The 12,375-nt window shown below is 38.9% G+C and overlaps 1 protein-coding gene across 1 annotated transcript in view; it reads left to right on the forward strand.

Annotated features, from left to right (window-relative positions):
* TMEM132D (transmembrane protein 132D) overlaps positions 1-12,375 on the forward strand; it is a 940,028-nt gene that overhangs the window by 253,841 nt on the left and 673,812 nt on the right. The window lies entirely within an intron of this gene.

Below are 12,375 nucleotides of genomic sequence, written 5' to 3' on the forward strand. Positions count from 1 at the left end.
GCTGTACCCTTTAGGGTGTTGATATTAAGGAGCTAGTGAAGCAAAACACCTTCAGCCTTGACTCCAGTGATGCCTGCATTCTTGGTAATACAGCATTACTCTCAAAGAAACTGCATCATTCCCTGCTCCTGAAATGGTTTCTTTGAAGATTATGCCATTTCCCAGTTCATCAGACAAAGGCTCATTTGCATTATGATAGTTTTGGGATTACAAAATAAATGATAGTATTTGCTACAACAAATACATCAAAAAGTTGGTTTTGCCTTTTTTTTAACCTCCTTCTTGAAGGCAACTCTCATTGTACTTATCCTGGCTGAAAAAAAAAAAAAGATTTTTGAAATTCTGTAAAGAACCAGGGAAGAATTACTGAGGAATAAAGGCAAGTTAAGTACCTACTATGTGCCAGGTACTGTGCTATATGGTAGGGATATAAAGATAAAAATTAAAATGTCTGCCCTTAGGTAGACTGCAGTCTACTGGGGGAAATAGCATGTATGCAGATAAATACTTACAAAAGAAATACAAAGCAGTTTGGGGAATTGGAATGAGAAATCACTAACAATTGAGGGCTCAGGAAAGGCCTTGAGTGCTCAAATAATTAATTAAAAGTTATTAATTAATTAATAACAAAAGAAGTAATAGTTGTTGTTCAGTCATTTCAGTTGTGTCCGACCCTTCATGACAACATTTCGGACTTTCTTGACAAGGATACTGGAGTGATTTGCCATTTCCTTCTGCAGCTCATTTTACAGATGAAAAAACTAAGACAAACAGGGTTAAGTGACTTTCCCAGTATCATATAGCTAATAAATATCTGAGGCCAGATTTGAACTCAGGAAAATGAGCCTTTCTGACTCCAGGTCCAGGGTTCTATCCACTGTGCCACCTAGCTGCCCCAGTGGTAATAGTAATAATAATGGCTAATGTTTATATAGTATTTTTTTTAGGTTTGCAAAGTGCCTTACAAATATTATCTCATTTGATGCTAAAAACAACCCTGGGAGGCAGGGGGTGCTATTCTAATCCCCATTTTACAGATGAGCAAACTTGAAGGAAGTAAGGGATTATGAAAGAGAATGGTGAGGAGAGAGAGGTTCCAGGGATGGGGGACAGCCAAGCCATCTCTCCTGAATTTCAGGTCAGAGTTTTCACATCTCCCTCACCTTGTCAAAGCCAATCCTATAAAATAAGGAATTCGGCCCTTCATGGGGAAAAACAAAACAAAATAGAACAGCTTTTTCACCTAAAACATGGAAGGAAAGAAATAAGGAAACAAGCATTTATTAAGCACCTACTGTGTGCCAGGCACTGTGCTAAGTGCTTTACAATTAGTATCTCATTTGATCCTTACAACAACCCTGAAAGGTAGTTGCTATTATTATTCCCATTTTACAGATGAGAAAACTGAGGCAAATGGAGATGAGGTAACTTGCCCAGGGTCACAGAGCTAATAAGTGTCTGAGGCTAAATTGGAACTCAGGTTTTCCTCTCTCTAAGTCTGGCATTTTAACCACTGTGCCACCTATCTGCCTGACCCCCGTATACCCTTCTGAGCATGTCTTTTTGTTTTTTTGAAACTCCATGAAAATTATCCCCTCCTTCTACACTGTCCCAGCCACACCTGTTCTACAGTTAAGAATCTGCCTTCCCAGGTGTCCTTCCTAATCATGACTGAGCTATGCTGGCAGACACCTTCATGGTCCAATAGATACTGGATCTAATCACTTTTTTAAAAAAATTTTAAATAATTTATTAATTTAGTTTTAGTTTTCAACCTTCACTCCCACAAGATTTTGAGTTCCAAATTTTCTCCCCATCTCGCCCTTCCCCCCACCCCAAGATGGCAGGAATTCTGAATACCCCTTCCCCTAACCTGCCCTCCTTTTTTATCTCTCCAACCTTCTCTTATCCCCTTCCCTTTCTATTTCCCAGTAGGGCAGGATATATTTCTATACCCCATTGCCTGTATGTCTTATTTCCCAGTTGCATGTGAAAATTAATCACTTTTTCCATGCCAGGAGCTCAAGTCATTCTTTGAATCCTTTCCACTAAACTCAATGGAAAAAAGTCTTACATTTGAGATCAAAATTTCTAATTGTGGTTCTACCACTTTCTGCATGATCTTAACAAAATCGCTTATCTTCCCTTGACCTTAGTTTCTTCATCTGAAAAATGGGGGAGGCATTTCAATTTAAGTCAGTAAGTATTTATTGAGCACTTACTATTTGTCAGGCTCTGTGCTAAGCTCTGGGGATACAAAGAAAGGCCCCTGCTTTTAAGGAATTCACAACCTAATGGAGGAGGGAGAGTTGCAAACAATTATACACAAACTATATATGTATGCACATATTGTGTGCGTATCTGTGTATACATATAGAGAAACAATGTATCTGTACATATGTATGTATGTATGTGTGTGTGTGTGTGTGTGTGTATACTTATATATTATATGAATGATAAATTGGATACAATCTCAGAGGGACAGCACTAAGTTTAAGGAGGTCGGGGCAATGGTTCTTGTAGTAGGTGGGACTTTAGCTTCTTGGAAGCCAGGAAGAGGAGATAAGGAGGCGAAACCCTCTAGGCATGTGAGATGGCCTGTGAAAATGCAATCAGGAGATGGTGTGTCTTGTGCAAGGAACAGCAAGGAGACGATGGTCACTATATTATAGACTAGCGTATGAAGGGAAGTGCAGAGTGAAAAGACTAGAAATGTAGGAAGGAGCCAGATTATGAAGGGATTTAAAAGCCAAACAGGGGGTGGGGGGGGGAGAGAGAGTTATATTTGATCTTGGATGTTACAAAGTGACTGGAATTTGTTGAATGGTGGGGCTCAGTGGGGTTTGGTATACTCCAATATAGGAAATTCATTGTGGAGGATGGATTGGTGTAAGGAGAGAGTTGAAGCAGAGAGGTCAACCAGCAAGCTATTGCAATAGTCCAGGATTGTGGTAACGAGGACTTCTAACCAGGGGAGTGTCAGTATTAGGAATTCATTAAGAGTTTACTTAGCAGCCAAAAAATAAAAAATAAAATAAACATAAAATAAGGGATAAAATTTTACACACAGCTGCATTTTGTAAGGCAGAGCTAAATAAATGAATAAATAACAAAAAAGTAAAAAAAAAATTCCTGTCTCCATCCATACCTATTAAAGTTCTACTGTCTTGGAATCTCTTTTACTTTTTTTCTTCTCTCCCATTTTCTCTCCTCTCTTCTCTTCTCCTCTTCTTTTCTTTCCTCTCCCTCTCCCCTCCTGTTCCCTCTCCTGTTTCCTCCTCTCATTCTCCTCTCATCTCCCCTCCTTCCTTCCCATCTCTTCTTTCTTCTCTCTTTACTTTTCTCTACCACTTTTTTCTTTCTCTTTTCTTCTTCCACTTTCTCTTTCATTCTCATTTCTTTTCTTTCCCTTTCTTCCTTACCATTGTTGCTTTCCTCTTCCTCATTTTATTCCTTTCGTTCTTTTCTTCCCTTTGTCTTTGATTCATTTCTTCCTTTTTTCCTACCACCCAACTTCCTTTTTTCTATAATTACCTATCCTTTCTTCCACCTTTCCATTCCTTCTTCTTCCTTCCTTTCTCCATCTTTTTCTTTTTAGATATTTCTCTATCTCTCTTGATATAGTTGCCATCAGTATTGATCTTACCTTGTCTCACTTTGTATGGCTTTTTTCACATTTCCTCACATGCCTCATATTTACACTTCTGGGTGGCACCAGAGTGTCCCAGCCTCAGGGCTTTTGTAGTATATTCAGTTGGTGTTACCTTGTACTAGACCTAGGTATCCAGTTTCCCAAGGGCATTGTGCCCTGAGACTAGCTTAGCTCTACTGATGTTGAAAACAGCAACAGGCATACCCCAGTGATATTGTGGGCTGAGTTTGAGATTACCACAGTACAGCAAATATTGCAATTAAGTGAGTCACATGAATTTTTTTGTTTTCCTGGTGCACATAAAAGTTATTTTACACTATCCTGTAGTCTCTTAAGTATGCAATAGGAGTATGTCTTTAAAAATGTGCATACCTTAATTAAAAATACTTTATTGCTAAAAAATGCTAACCATTATCTGAGCCTCCAGCAAAAGTCTCAATATTTTTGCTGGTAGAAGATTTTGCCTCATTGTTGATGAATGCTGACTGATCAGGGTAGTGATTATTGAAGGCTGAGATGGCTGTGGCAATTTTTCAACATAAGACAACAGCGAAGTTTGCCAGGTAGATTGACTCTTCCTTTCACTTGAACACTTAAAGGCCATTGTATTTATTGGCCTAATTTTAATTGGCCTAATTTCAATATTGTTGTGTCTGGGAAATAAAAGGCCTGAGGAGAAGGAAAAAGAAAGGAATAGCCGATAGGTGGAGCAGTCAGAACATACCCAACATTTTATCTAGTAAGCTCACTGTCTTATGTGGGCATGGATCGTGGGACCCCAAAACAATTAGAATAGTACCAAATATCCTTGATCACAGATCACCATAACAGATATAATCATAAGGACAAAGTCTGAAATATTCCAAGAATCACCAAAATGTGACAGAGACACAATGTGAGCACTTGCTGTTGGAAAAATGGTGCAGATAGACTTGCTCAACACAAGATTGCCACAAACCTTCAGTTTGTTGAAAACAACAACAACATCTGTGAAACACAGTAAAGCAAAGCTCAATAAAATGAGGTATGCCTGTTTATTAGATTAAACTCAATCAAAGCACATAGAGATGCTCCTCCCTCTATTCCTTCACCAGTCACTCACTTCCTTTCAACTTTACAAGCTCTTTATCTACTTAATCACTCATTACCAACAATAGCAACATTACTGTAGTGGAATGGAAATCCTCTCTAATAGGCTGTTGTTTTTCTCACCACCATCTCCCATTGAGCCTTGCTTAACAGTCTTCCTCTCATTCTTTGCCTCTTTTAGCAGACAGAATGACAAATGGATCAAGAATTTTGATTTCAAGTCAAAAAACCTGGGTTCTCATGCTAGGCACAAAGGAAGGATGGAAGAAAAAAGGGAGGGAGGAAGGAAGGGAGGGAGAAAAGGAGGGAGGAAAAAAATTCCCTTGTACAAGACTCCTGACTGCATTTTTACTGGCCATCTCCCATGCCTGGAGGGCTCCCCTCCTTATCTCCTCCTCCTGGCTTCCAAGATGCTAAAGTCCAACCTACTATAAAAACCATTGGCCTGACCTTAATCTTAGTGCCCTCCATCTGAGATTGCATCCAATTTGTCATTCATATAATATATGTATGTATATATATATATATATATATATATATATATATGTATGCATATGCACAAATATATACATATGTATACTTATCCATACATATATCTGTATATACATATGTAGCTTGTATATAATTGTTTGCAATTCTTTCCTCCATTAGGCTGAGTTCCTTAGGAGCAGGGGTTTTTCTTTGTATCCCCAGAGCTAATTGTTTGTATATACATATATACATATATACATATATACATATATACATATATACATATATACATATATACATATATACATATATACATATATACATATATACATATATACATATATACATATATACATATATACATATATACATATATACATATATACATATATACATATATACATATATACATATATACGTATATATGTGTATATATGCATATATATATACATATATACATATATACATATATACATATATACATATATACATATATACATATATACATATATACATATATACGTATATATGTATATATGCATATATGCATATATATATACAAGAAGAAAAAAGAAAAAGAAAAAAAATCCCTGCCATCAGTGAACTTACTTTCTATCAAGAGAAGAAACATATAAACATACAAGTATATATAAGATAGATGTAAGATAATTTTTGTGGAGAAGGTACTAGCAGGAAAGGCTTCTGTAAAGACAGCCAGTCAATAAACATTTGTTAAGCACCTGCTATGTGCCAGATACTGGGCTTAGCTCTTGGATACACCTAAAGGTAAAAGACAGTCTCTGCTCTCAAGTTGCTCACAGTCTAATGAGGGAGATGATATGAAGAAGAGCAAATTTGGATAAATCCTCTTGAAAGGATTTGTAGGTGTGATGCTCCATTGTATTAATGAATTAATAACTTGCTTAGACAAGAAATGTTTCTTGAAAAGCTACATAAGACCTGGGGTACAAGGACTTGCATTCTCCTTGTCAACAAGCAGTCGATCAATACCTGCCTAGCAAGCCTCAAAGACAGCATAAATACCGGGTTAGTAATGACAAGAACAGCAGCAGGGGATTTGGACTGGAAAGGCATGTAAATAGAGGCAATTTTTTTTTAAAGAGTATTGGTAAGTTATGCTTTGAAGAGATGAGAGGAAATTACTTAGCTATGAATAAAGTTGCATTTCTTTTGCAAAAGCAATTCTGTGATGAAAGATAAGAAGTTACCACAGAAATAGGTCTTATCTTGAGTAATATAACCGTGTTGCCTGATTTTAATCTGCATTGTGCTTTTTCTAGGGTTCTATTATTGTTTTTTCACTTTAAAAAACTGAAAAGATGAAAGAAGGAAGGAATAAGCATTTATATAATGTCTACTATGTGTCAGACACTGGGCTGAGCACTTTTTACAGGTCATTTTTCATTTGATCCTCACAGCAACCCTGGGAGGTAGTATTATTATTATCCCTGTTTTACAGTTGAGGAAACTGAGGCAAACAGAGATTAAAAGATTCACCCAGGACCACACAGCTAGTGTCTGAGACCAGATTTGAACTCAGATCTTCCTGACTCCAAGCTCAATATTCTACTACTGTCGTATCAGCTGCCTGTATGAGTATATTTGGACATTCTGTGACGTTATCATTCTGTATCTTAAAACCCCACAAACTTGCTCCCACCTGCCTTGGCAATTTACTCATAGCTAGGTGACTCAGTGGATAGAGAACTGGAACAGAGATCATACAGTTCTAGGGTTAGGCATTTGTATTTTATCCCATGGACAATGGGAGCCTTGGAATGTTTTCGAACAGGGGCATGACATGATCAGAAATGTTCCTTTAAAAGATGATTTGGGCAGCTGTACAGAAAATGGAATAGGACAGAATAGGAATACGGAGACTAATTAGAAATCTATTAAAGTAGACCCAGAGTGACACAAAAAAAGGCTTAAACTATGGTGGTGGGCATTCCAGTTAAGAGAAGGCGAAGGGTATGAGAGTTGTTGTAGAGGCAATATCAAAAAATACTTGGCAACTGACCAGATAGGAGGGAGTGGAGAAGAAGAGAAAGTTGAGAAATGTCTCCAAAGTTCCCAGTGAGAAGCAACTGAGGGAATGGTTTTGCCCTCAGCAGAAACTGGGAAATTTCAAGGAGGGGCATTCTAAGAGTTGGTGATAGAAAAAGATCATGAGCTCCCTTTTAGGGCATGGTGAGTTTTCTAGGACATCCGGGAGGAGATAGCCCAAGGGGAAGAGGAGATCCCATTCAGGAGTTCAGGAAGGGGGTTAAGACTGGTTTCATATTTGGTGAATTGAATTAAATAGGAAAGTTGAATGAGGAATGGAGGCATACCACAGAATTGGAGCAGTAGGGCAAACATCTGAATTCCTTGTATTTAGGATGAAGAGGAGAAGAAATTTTGAGTTTTTCAGTTGCTGATCATCCATAACCTTCTTTGGAACATTCAAATCTTCTTACAATGAATACTATTAAAGTGGAAATATGTTGAAATGAAACTATTTCAGAGCTTCACCTCATTGCCCATTTATTTCAGAAAATATTCAGTGCAGCCACAGTACAGGACAATAAAATACCGTAATTTGGGCAAGCCCTGAACATTTGTTGCAGCAGCATCTCACTCATTTCATTATCAAGCAGAAATTGGTCTAAACTCAAGGACCAATTGGATCAGCAAATACTTACTGAGAACCTACTATGTGGAAGGCTCTGTGCCAAGGGCTAAGAAATACAGGAAGGGTATGAGCAGGCCTTTACTGAATGTACAGTGTTTTTAAAGAGAGAAAGTTAGGGGGAATGTCTGGTCAGTGTTAAAATATATTGATGCAAGTCTATTTTAAAAAGAGAAAAAAATGAGCACAAAGCAAACAAGAGTTAAAGTGTGTTGTATAGAAATTTGTCTGCTATAAAGCAGTGGGATATAGTAGCTAGAGTGCTGAGCTTGGAGTCACAAGACCTGAGCTCAAATTATGACTTTGCCACTTACTATCAAACAGCATTTATTAAGTGTTTATTATGTGCCCAGTATAGTGCTAAGTGCTAGGGAAATGGAAAAAAAAGACAAAAGAGTCCCTGCCCTCAAGGAGCTTGCAGTCTAATGGGGGAGAAAACATGTAAACAAATCTATGCAAAGTAAACTAGATATAGGATAAATGGGAAATAATTAACAGAGGGAAAGCAGTAGAATTAAGAGAGATTGGGGAAGGCTTCCTGTAGAAGGTGGGATTTTTGTTTGGACTGAAAGGAAACCAGGGAGGTCAGTAGTTGGAGCAGATGAAGGAGAGTGTTCCAGGCATCAAGGACAGTTAGAGAAGATGGCTAGAGCCAAGAGAGGGAACAGCCAGAAGCCATTGTCACTGGATTAAGAATATGTGTTGGGGAGTGAAGGTAAGAAGACTGGAAAGGTAGGAATGGACCAGGTCAAGAAGGGCTTTGAATACCAAACAGAGATTTTTGTATTTACTCCTGGAGATAATAGGGAGGTACTGGCGCTTATTGAGTAGGGGGTGGGGAGGTAACATGGTTGGACCTGTTCTTCAAGAAAATCACTTTAATGGCTGGAGGAGAGACTGGAGGCAATCAGACCCACCATCACAGTCTTAAAATAGTTCAGATGTGAGAGGATGAGGGCCTCTTTGGGGGGGAGGGGTGGCAGTGTCAGAGGAGAGATATTTGAGAGATGTCAGAGGTAAAATCATCAGGCCTTGGTAACTGCTTGGATACGGGGAGGATGACTCAGGTTGTGAGCTTAAGGGACTGGGAGGAAGGTGTTGTCCTCTACAGGAATAGAGAAGGCAAGAGGAGGGGAAAGTTTAGGTAGAAAGATAATGAGTTCTCTTACTAATAATGAATTATTACCTCTGTGACCTTGTGTCCCTTAAACTTGGGCCTTGGCTTCCTCATCTGTAAGCAAAATGAGGAGGTTGGACTTAAAGGTTGATCTTAAAGGTTCCTTCTACCTCTAAATCGATGTTCCCAATAATTGAAAGAAATAATCAGTCATCAAATATTTATTGAGCATCCACCATGTGCCAGAAACCATTGTAGATACTTGGGACATACAATCAAAAATGAAACATTTCCCACCCTTGAAGAACTTAGGGCAGCTTGGTGACTCAGTGGAGAGAGTGCTGGGCCTGGAATCAGGGAGATTCATCTTTCTGAGTTCAAATCTGGCCTCAGACACTTACTAGCTATGTGACCCTGGGCAAGTCACCTAACCCTGCTTGCCTCAGTTTCCTCAACCTTAAAATGAGCTTGAGAAGGAAATGGCAAACCTCTTCTATATCTTTGCCAAGAAAACCCCAGCTGGTATTATGAAGACTCAGACACAACTGAAAAAAAAAAGACTGAAAAACAAACAAAGAGACAAAAAAGTGCCATCCATGTCAGTGTAGGGAGCTCCTGGTGATGAACTGCTTCTGTCAAAGAGGTGAGTAGTTTCTCTGCAATTTATGTAATCTTAGTGGCCTAGAGCACTGAGAACTTAAGTAACACAGCCAATGTATATTCACAGAAAGACTTGAATCCATTTCTTCTTGACCCAGAGGTCAGAACTCTTTTCATTACCCCACAGTGCCTCTTGATAAAAAATACATAACAATTTACTAAATTATATAGGAAGCATTAAATTCAACATATTAATAAATGAACACAGGGTAATTTTAGGGGTGAGGCACTAGCTAATGAGGAGGGACCAGGCCAAGTCTAAGTGCCTAGTAGCATTTGAACTGAACTTTGTGGGAAGTAAAGAATTCTAAAAAGCCACGGGCAGGGTGGAGAACATTCCAGATATGGGGGACAGGACATACAAAGGCACCAGGATGGAGATGAAAGAAAGGAACAGCAAAAAAGCCCAGTTTGGTTCTACCAATCAGAGAATGTCTGAAAGAGTAGGCTGTAGAAGAAACATGGGAATGTAGTTTGGAGTGAGGATATGAATGGTTTCTAGTGTTGAAAATATTTAGTTTTTGATCCTGGGGGTAATAGGGAGCCAGCCACTTCAGCTTGCTGAGAAATTAGGGTAAGTTGTAGAATACTACAGATAGAAGAGAATTTAGTGATCTCCTCAAGTCATAGAGCCTTGGAATTGGAAGGGAATCAAAGAGCATCTTATCCAGCCCATGTCTAACAGGAATCCTCTCCACATTATCCCCAACCAAAGTTATCTATCTTCTTCTTGAAGACCTTCAGTGTTTACCTTCTGTTGAATTTTCTGATGGTTCCTCCTATTGGTTTTAATTTTTACTTACAACTTCACTAATGTGAAAATATGTTTAATGGATATGTAAATGTAAAGCCTATACCAGATTATGAGCCGTCTTGGGGAAGGTGGGGGGGGAGGAAAAGGGAGAAAAATTTTCAACTGAAAAGCATATGGAAAAAATAAAAAAAGAAAAAAAAAGACCTTCAGTGGATGGGGAATTTGCTACCCTTATGTCTTCATATAGCTCTAATTCTTAGAGAGATATCGTAAGGTAATGTAGAGAGAGAGAGAGAGAGACAGAGACAGATAGACAGAGAAAGAGACAGAGAGACACAGTCACAGACACATAGAAAGAACTGGCATTGAAAAATGGCACCTGAAAGATCTGAGTTCAAATCACCTTTGATACATTCTGTCCATGTGAACTTGGACAGGTCAATAAAACTCCCAGTGTTCTGGACAGTTCCCTAAGACTATGAATTGCAGAGAAGATTCAGTCTTATATTGATAGGAATTTCCCTACCAGGGAGTTCACTGCATCAATGAAATAACAGGTCCAGTCTATGTCTCCATTCTTTTCCCTCTCCTTTTCTTTAATTGACCAACACATACTACAGGTTAGTCTTAATTTTGTTCTCTGGCTCCAAACAAAAGACATACTATTTCTGGCACACTAGACCCTTTCATGTATTTGTAGCTAGATATCACATTTCTAGTAAAAGGCAAACTCCTTGAAGGTAGGAAGCACCTTCGTTTGTCTTTGTATTCCATATACCAAGAGTGAGGTGGCACCATAGTGCACAGAGCACCAGGCCTGGAGTCAGGAAGACTCATCTTCATGAGTTCAATCCAGCCTTGAACACTTACTATATGTGTGACCCCTGGTCAAGTTACTTAACTCTGTTTGCCTCAGTTTCCTCATCTGTAAAATGAGCTGCAGAAGGAAATGGCAAACCAGTCCAGTATCTTTGCTAAGAAAACCCCAAATAGGGTCTTGAAGAGTCAGGCATGACTGAAAATGACTGAACAACAACTTTCCATATTGCAGAAGAATGCAAGCTTCCTGAGGACAGGCTCTTTTCCCTTTTGTCTCTGTATGGTCTGGCATATATCAGGTACCTAATTAATTCTTTATACTTCCATCATTTATTCAGCATAAGCACCTTGAGGACAGGGATTGTTTCATTTTTTTCTCTTTCTGTCTTTGTATCTCTAGTGGAGAAAAAAGCAAAGCAAACAAAACAAAACCTGACTCAATGCCTGGCACATAATTAGGATTTAGAGGTAGCTAAGTGCACCAGTTGTGTATGGCCATATTACCCTGAACACGCCTAATTTTGTTTGTTCTTGGAAGCTAAGCAGGGTTGGGCCTGGTTAGTTCTTGGATGGGAGACCACCAGGGAATACTGGATACTCTAGGCTAATATAGGGGCAGCTAGGTGGTGCAGTAGATAGAAGATTGGTCCCGGAGTCAGGAAGATCTGAGGTAGAATATGGTCTCAGATACTTAGTAGCTATGTGACCCTGGGCAAGTCACTTAACTCCTATTTGCCTCAGTTCCTTTTCTGTAAAATGGGGACACACTGGAGAATGAGATGGCAAACCACTCCAGTGTCTTTGCCAAGAAAACACCATGGGCAAAACCCCCATGAGTCAGAGACAACGGAAAAATAAGTAGACCAGTGGATAAAAAGCTGGGCCCAGGGTACAGAAGACTGAATTTAAATTCAGCTTTAGACACATATTAGCTATGTGAGCCTGTTTAAGTCATTTAACCTCTGCCTGCCTGCCTCAGTCTCCTCATCTGTAAAATGTGAATAATAATAGTACCTACCTCCCAGGGTTCTTGTGAGGATCAAATGAGCTAATTTCTGTAAAGCGTTTAGCAAAGTAGTGCCTGGTCCATAGTAGACATATTGACTTCCCCTTTCCCTTAA

The sequence above is a fragment of the Phascolarctos cinereus genome, unplaced genomic scaffold (genome assembly GCF_003287225.1).
Source record: "Phascolarctos cinereus isolate Bilbo 61053 unplaced genomic scaffold, phaCin_HiC Scaffold_4;HRSCAF=312, whole genome shotgun sequence".
NCBI classification, from domain to species: Eukaryota; Metazoa; Chordata; class Mammalia; order Diprotodontia; family Phascolarctidae; genus Phascolarctos; species Phascolarctos cinereus.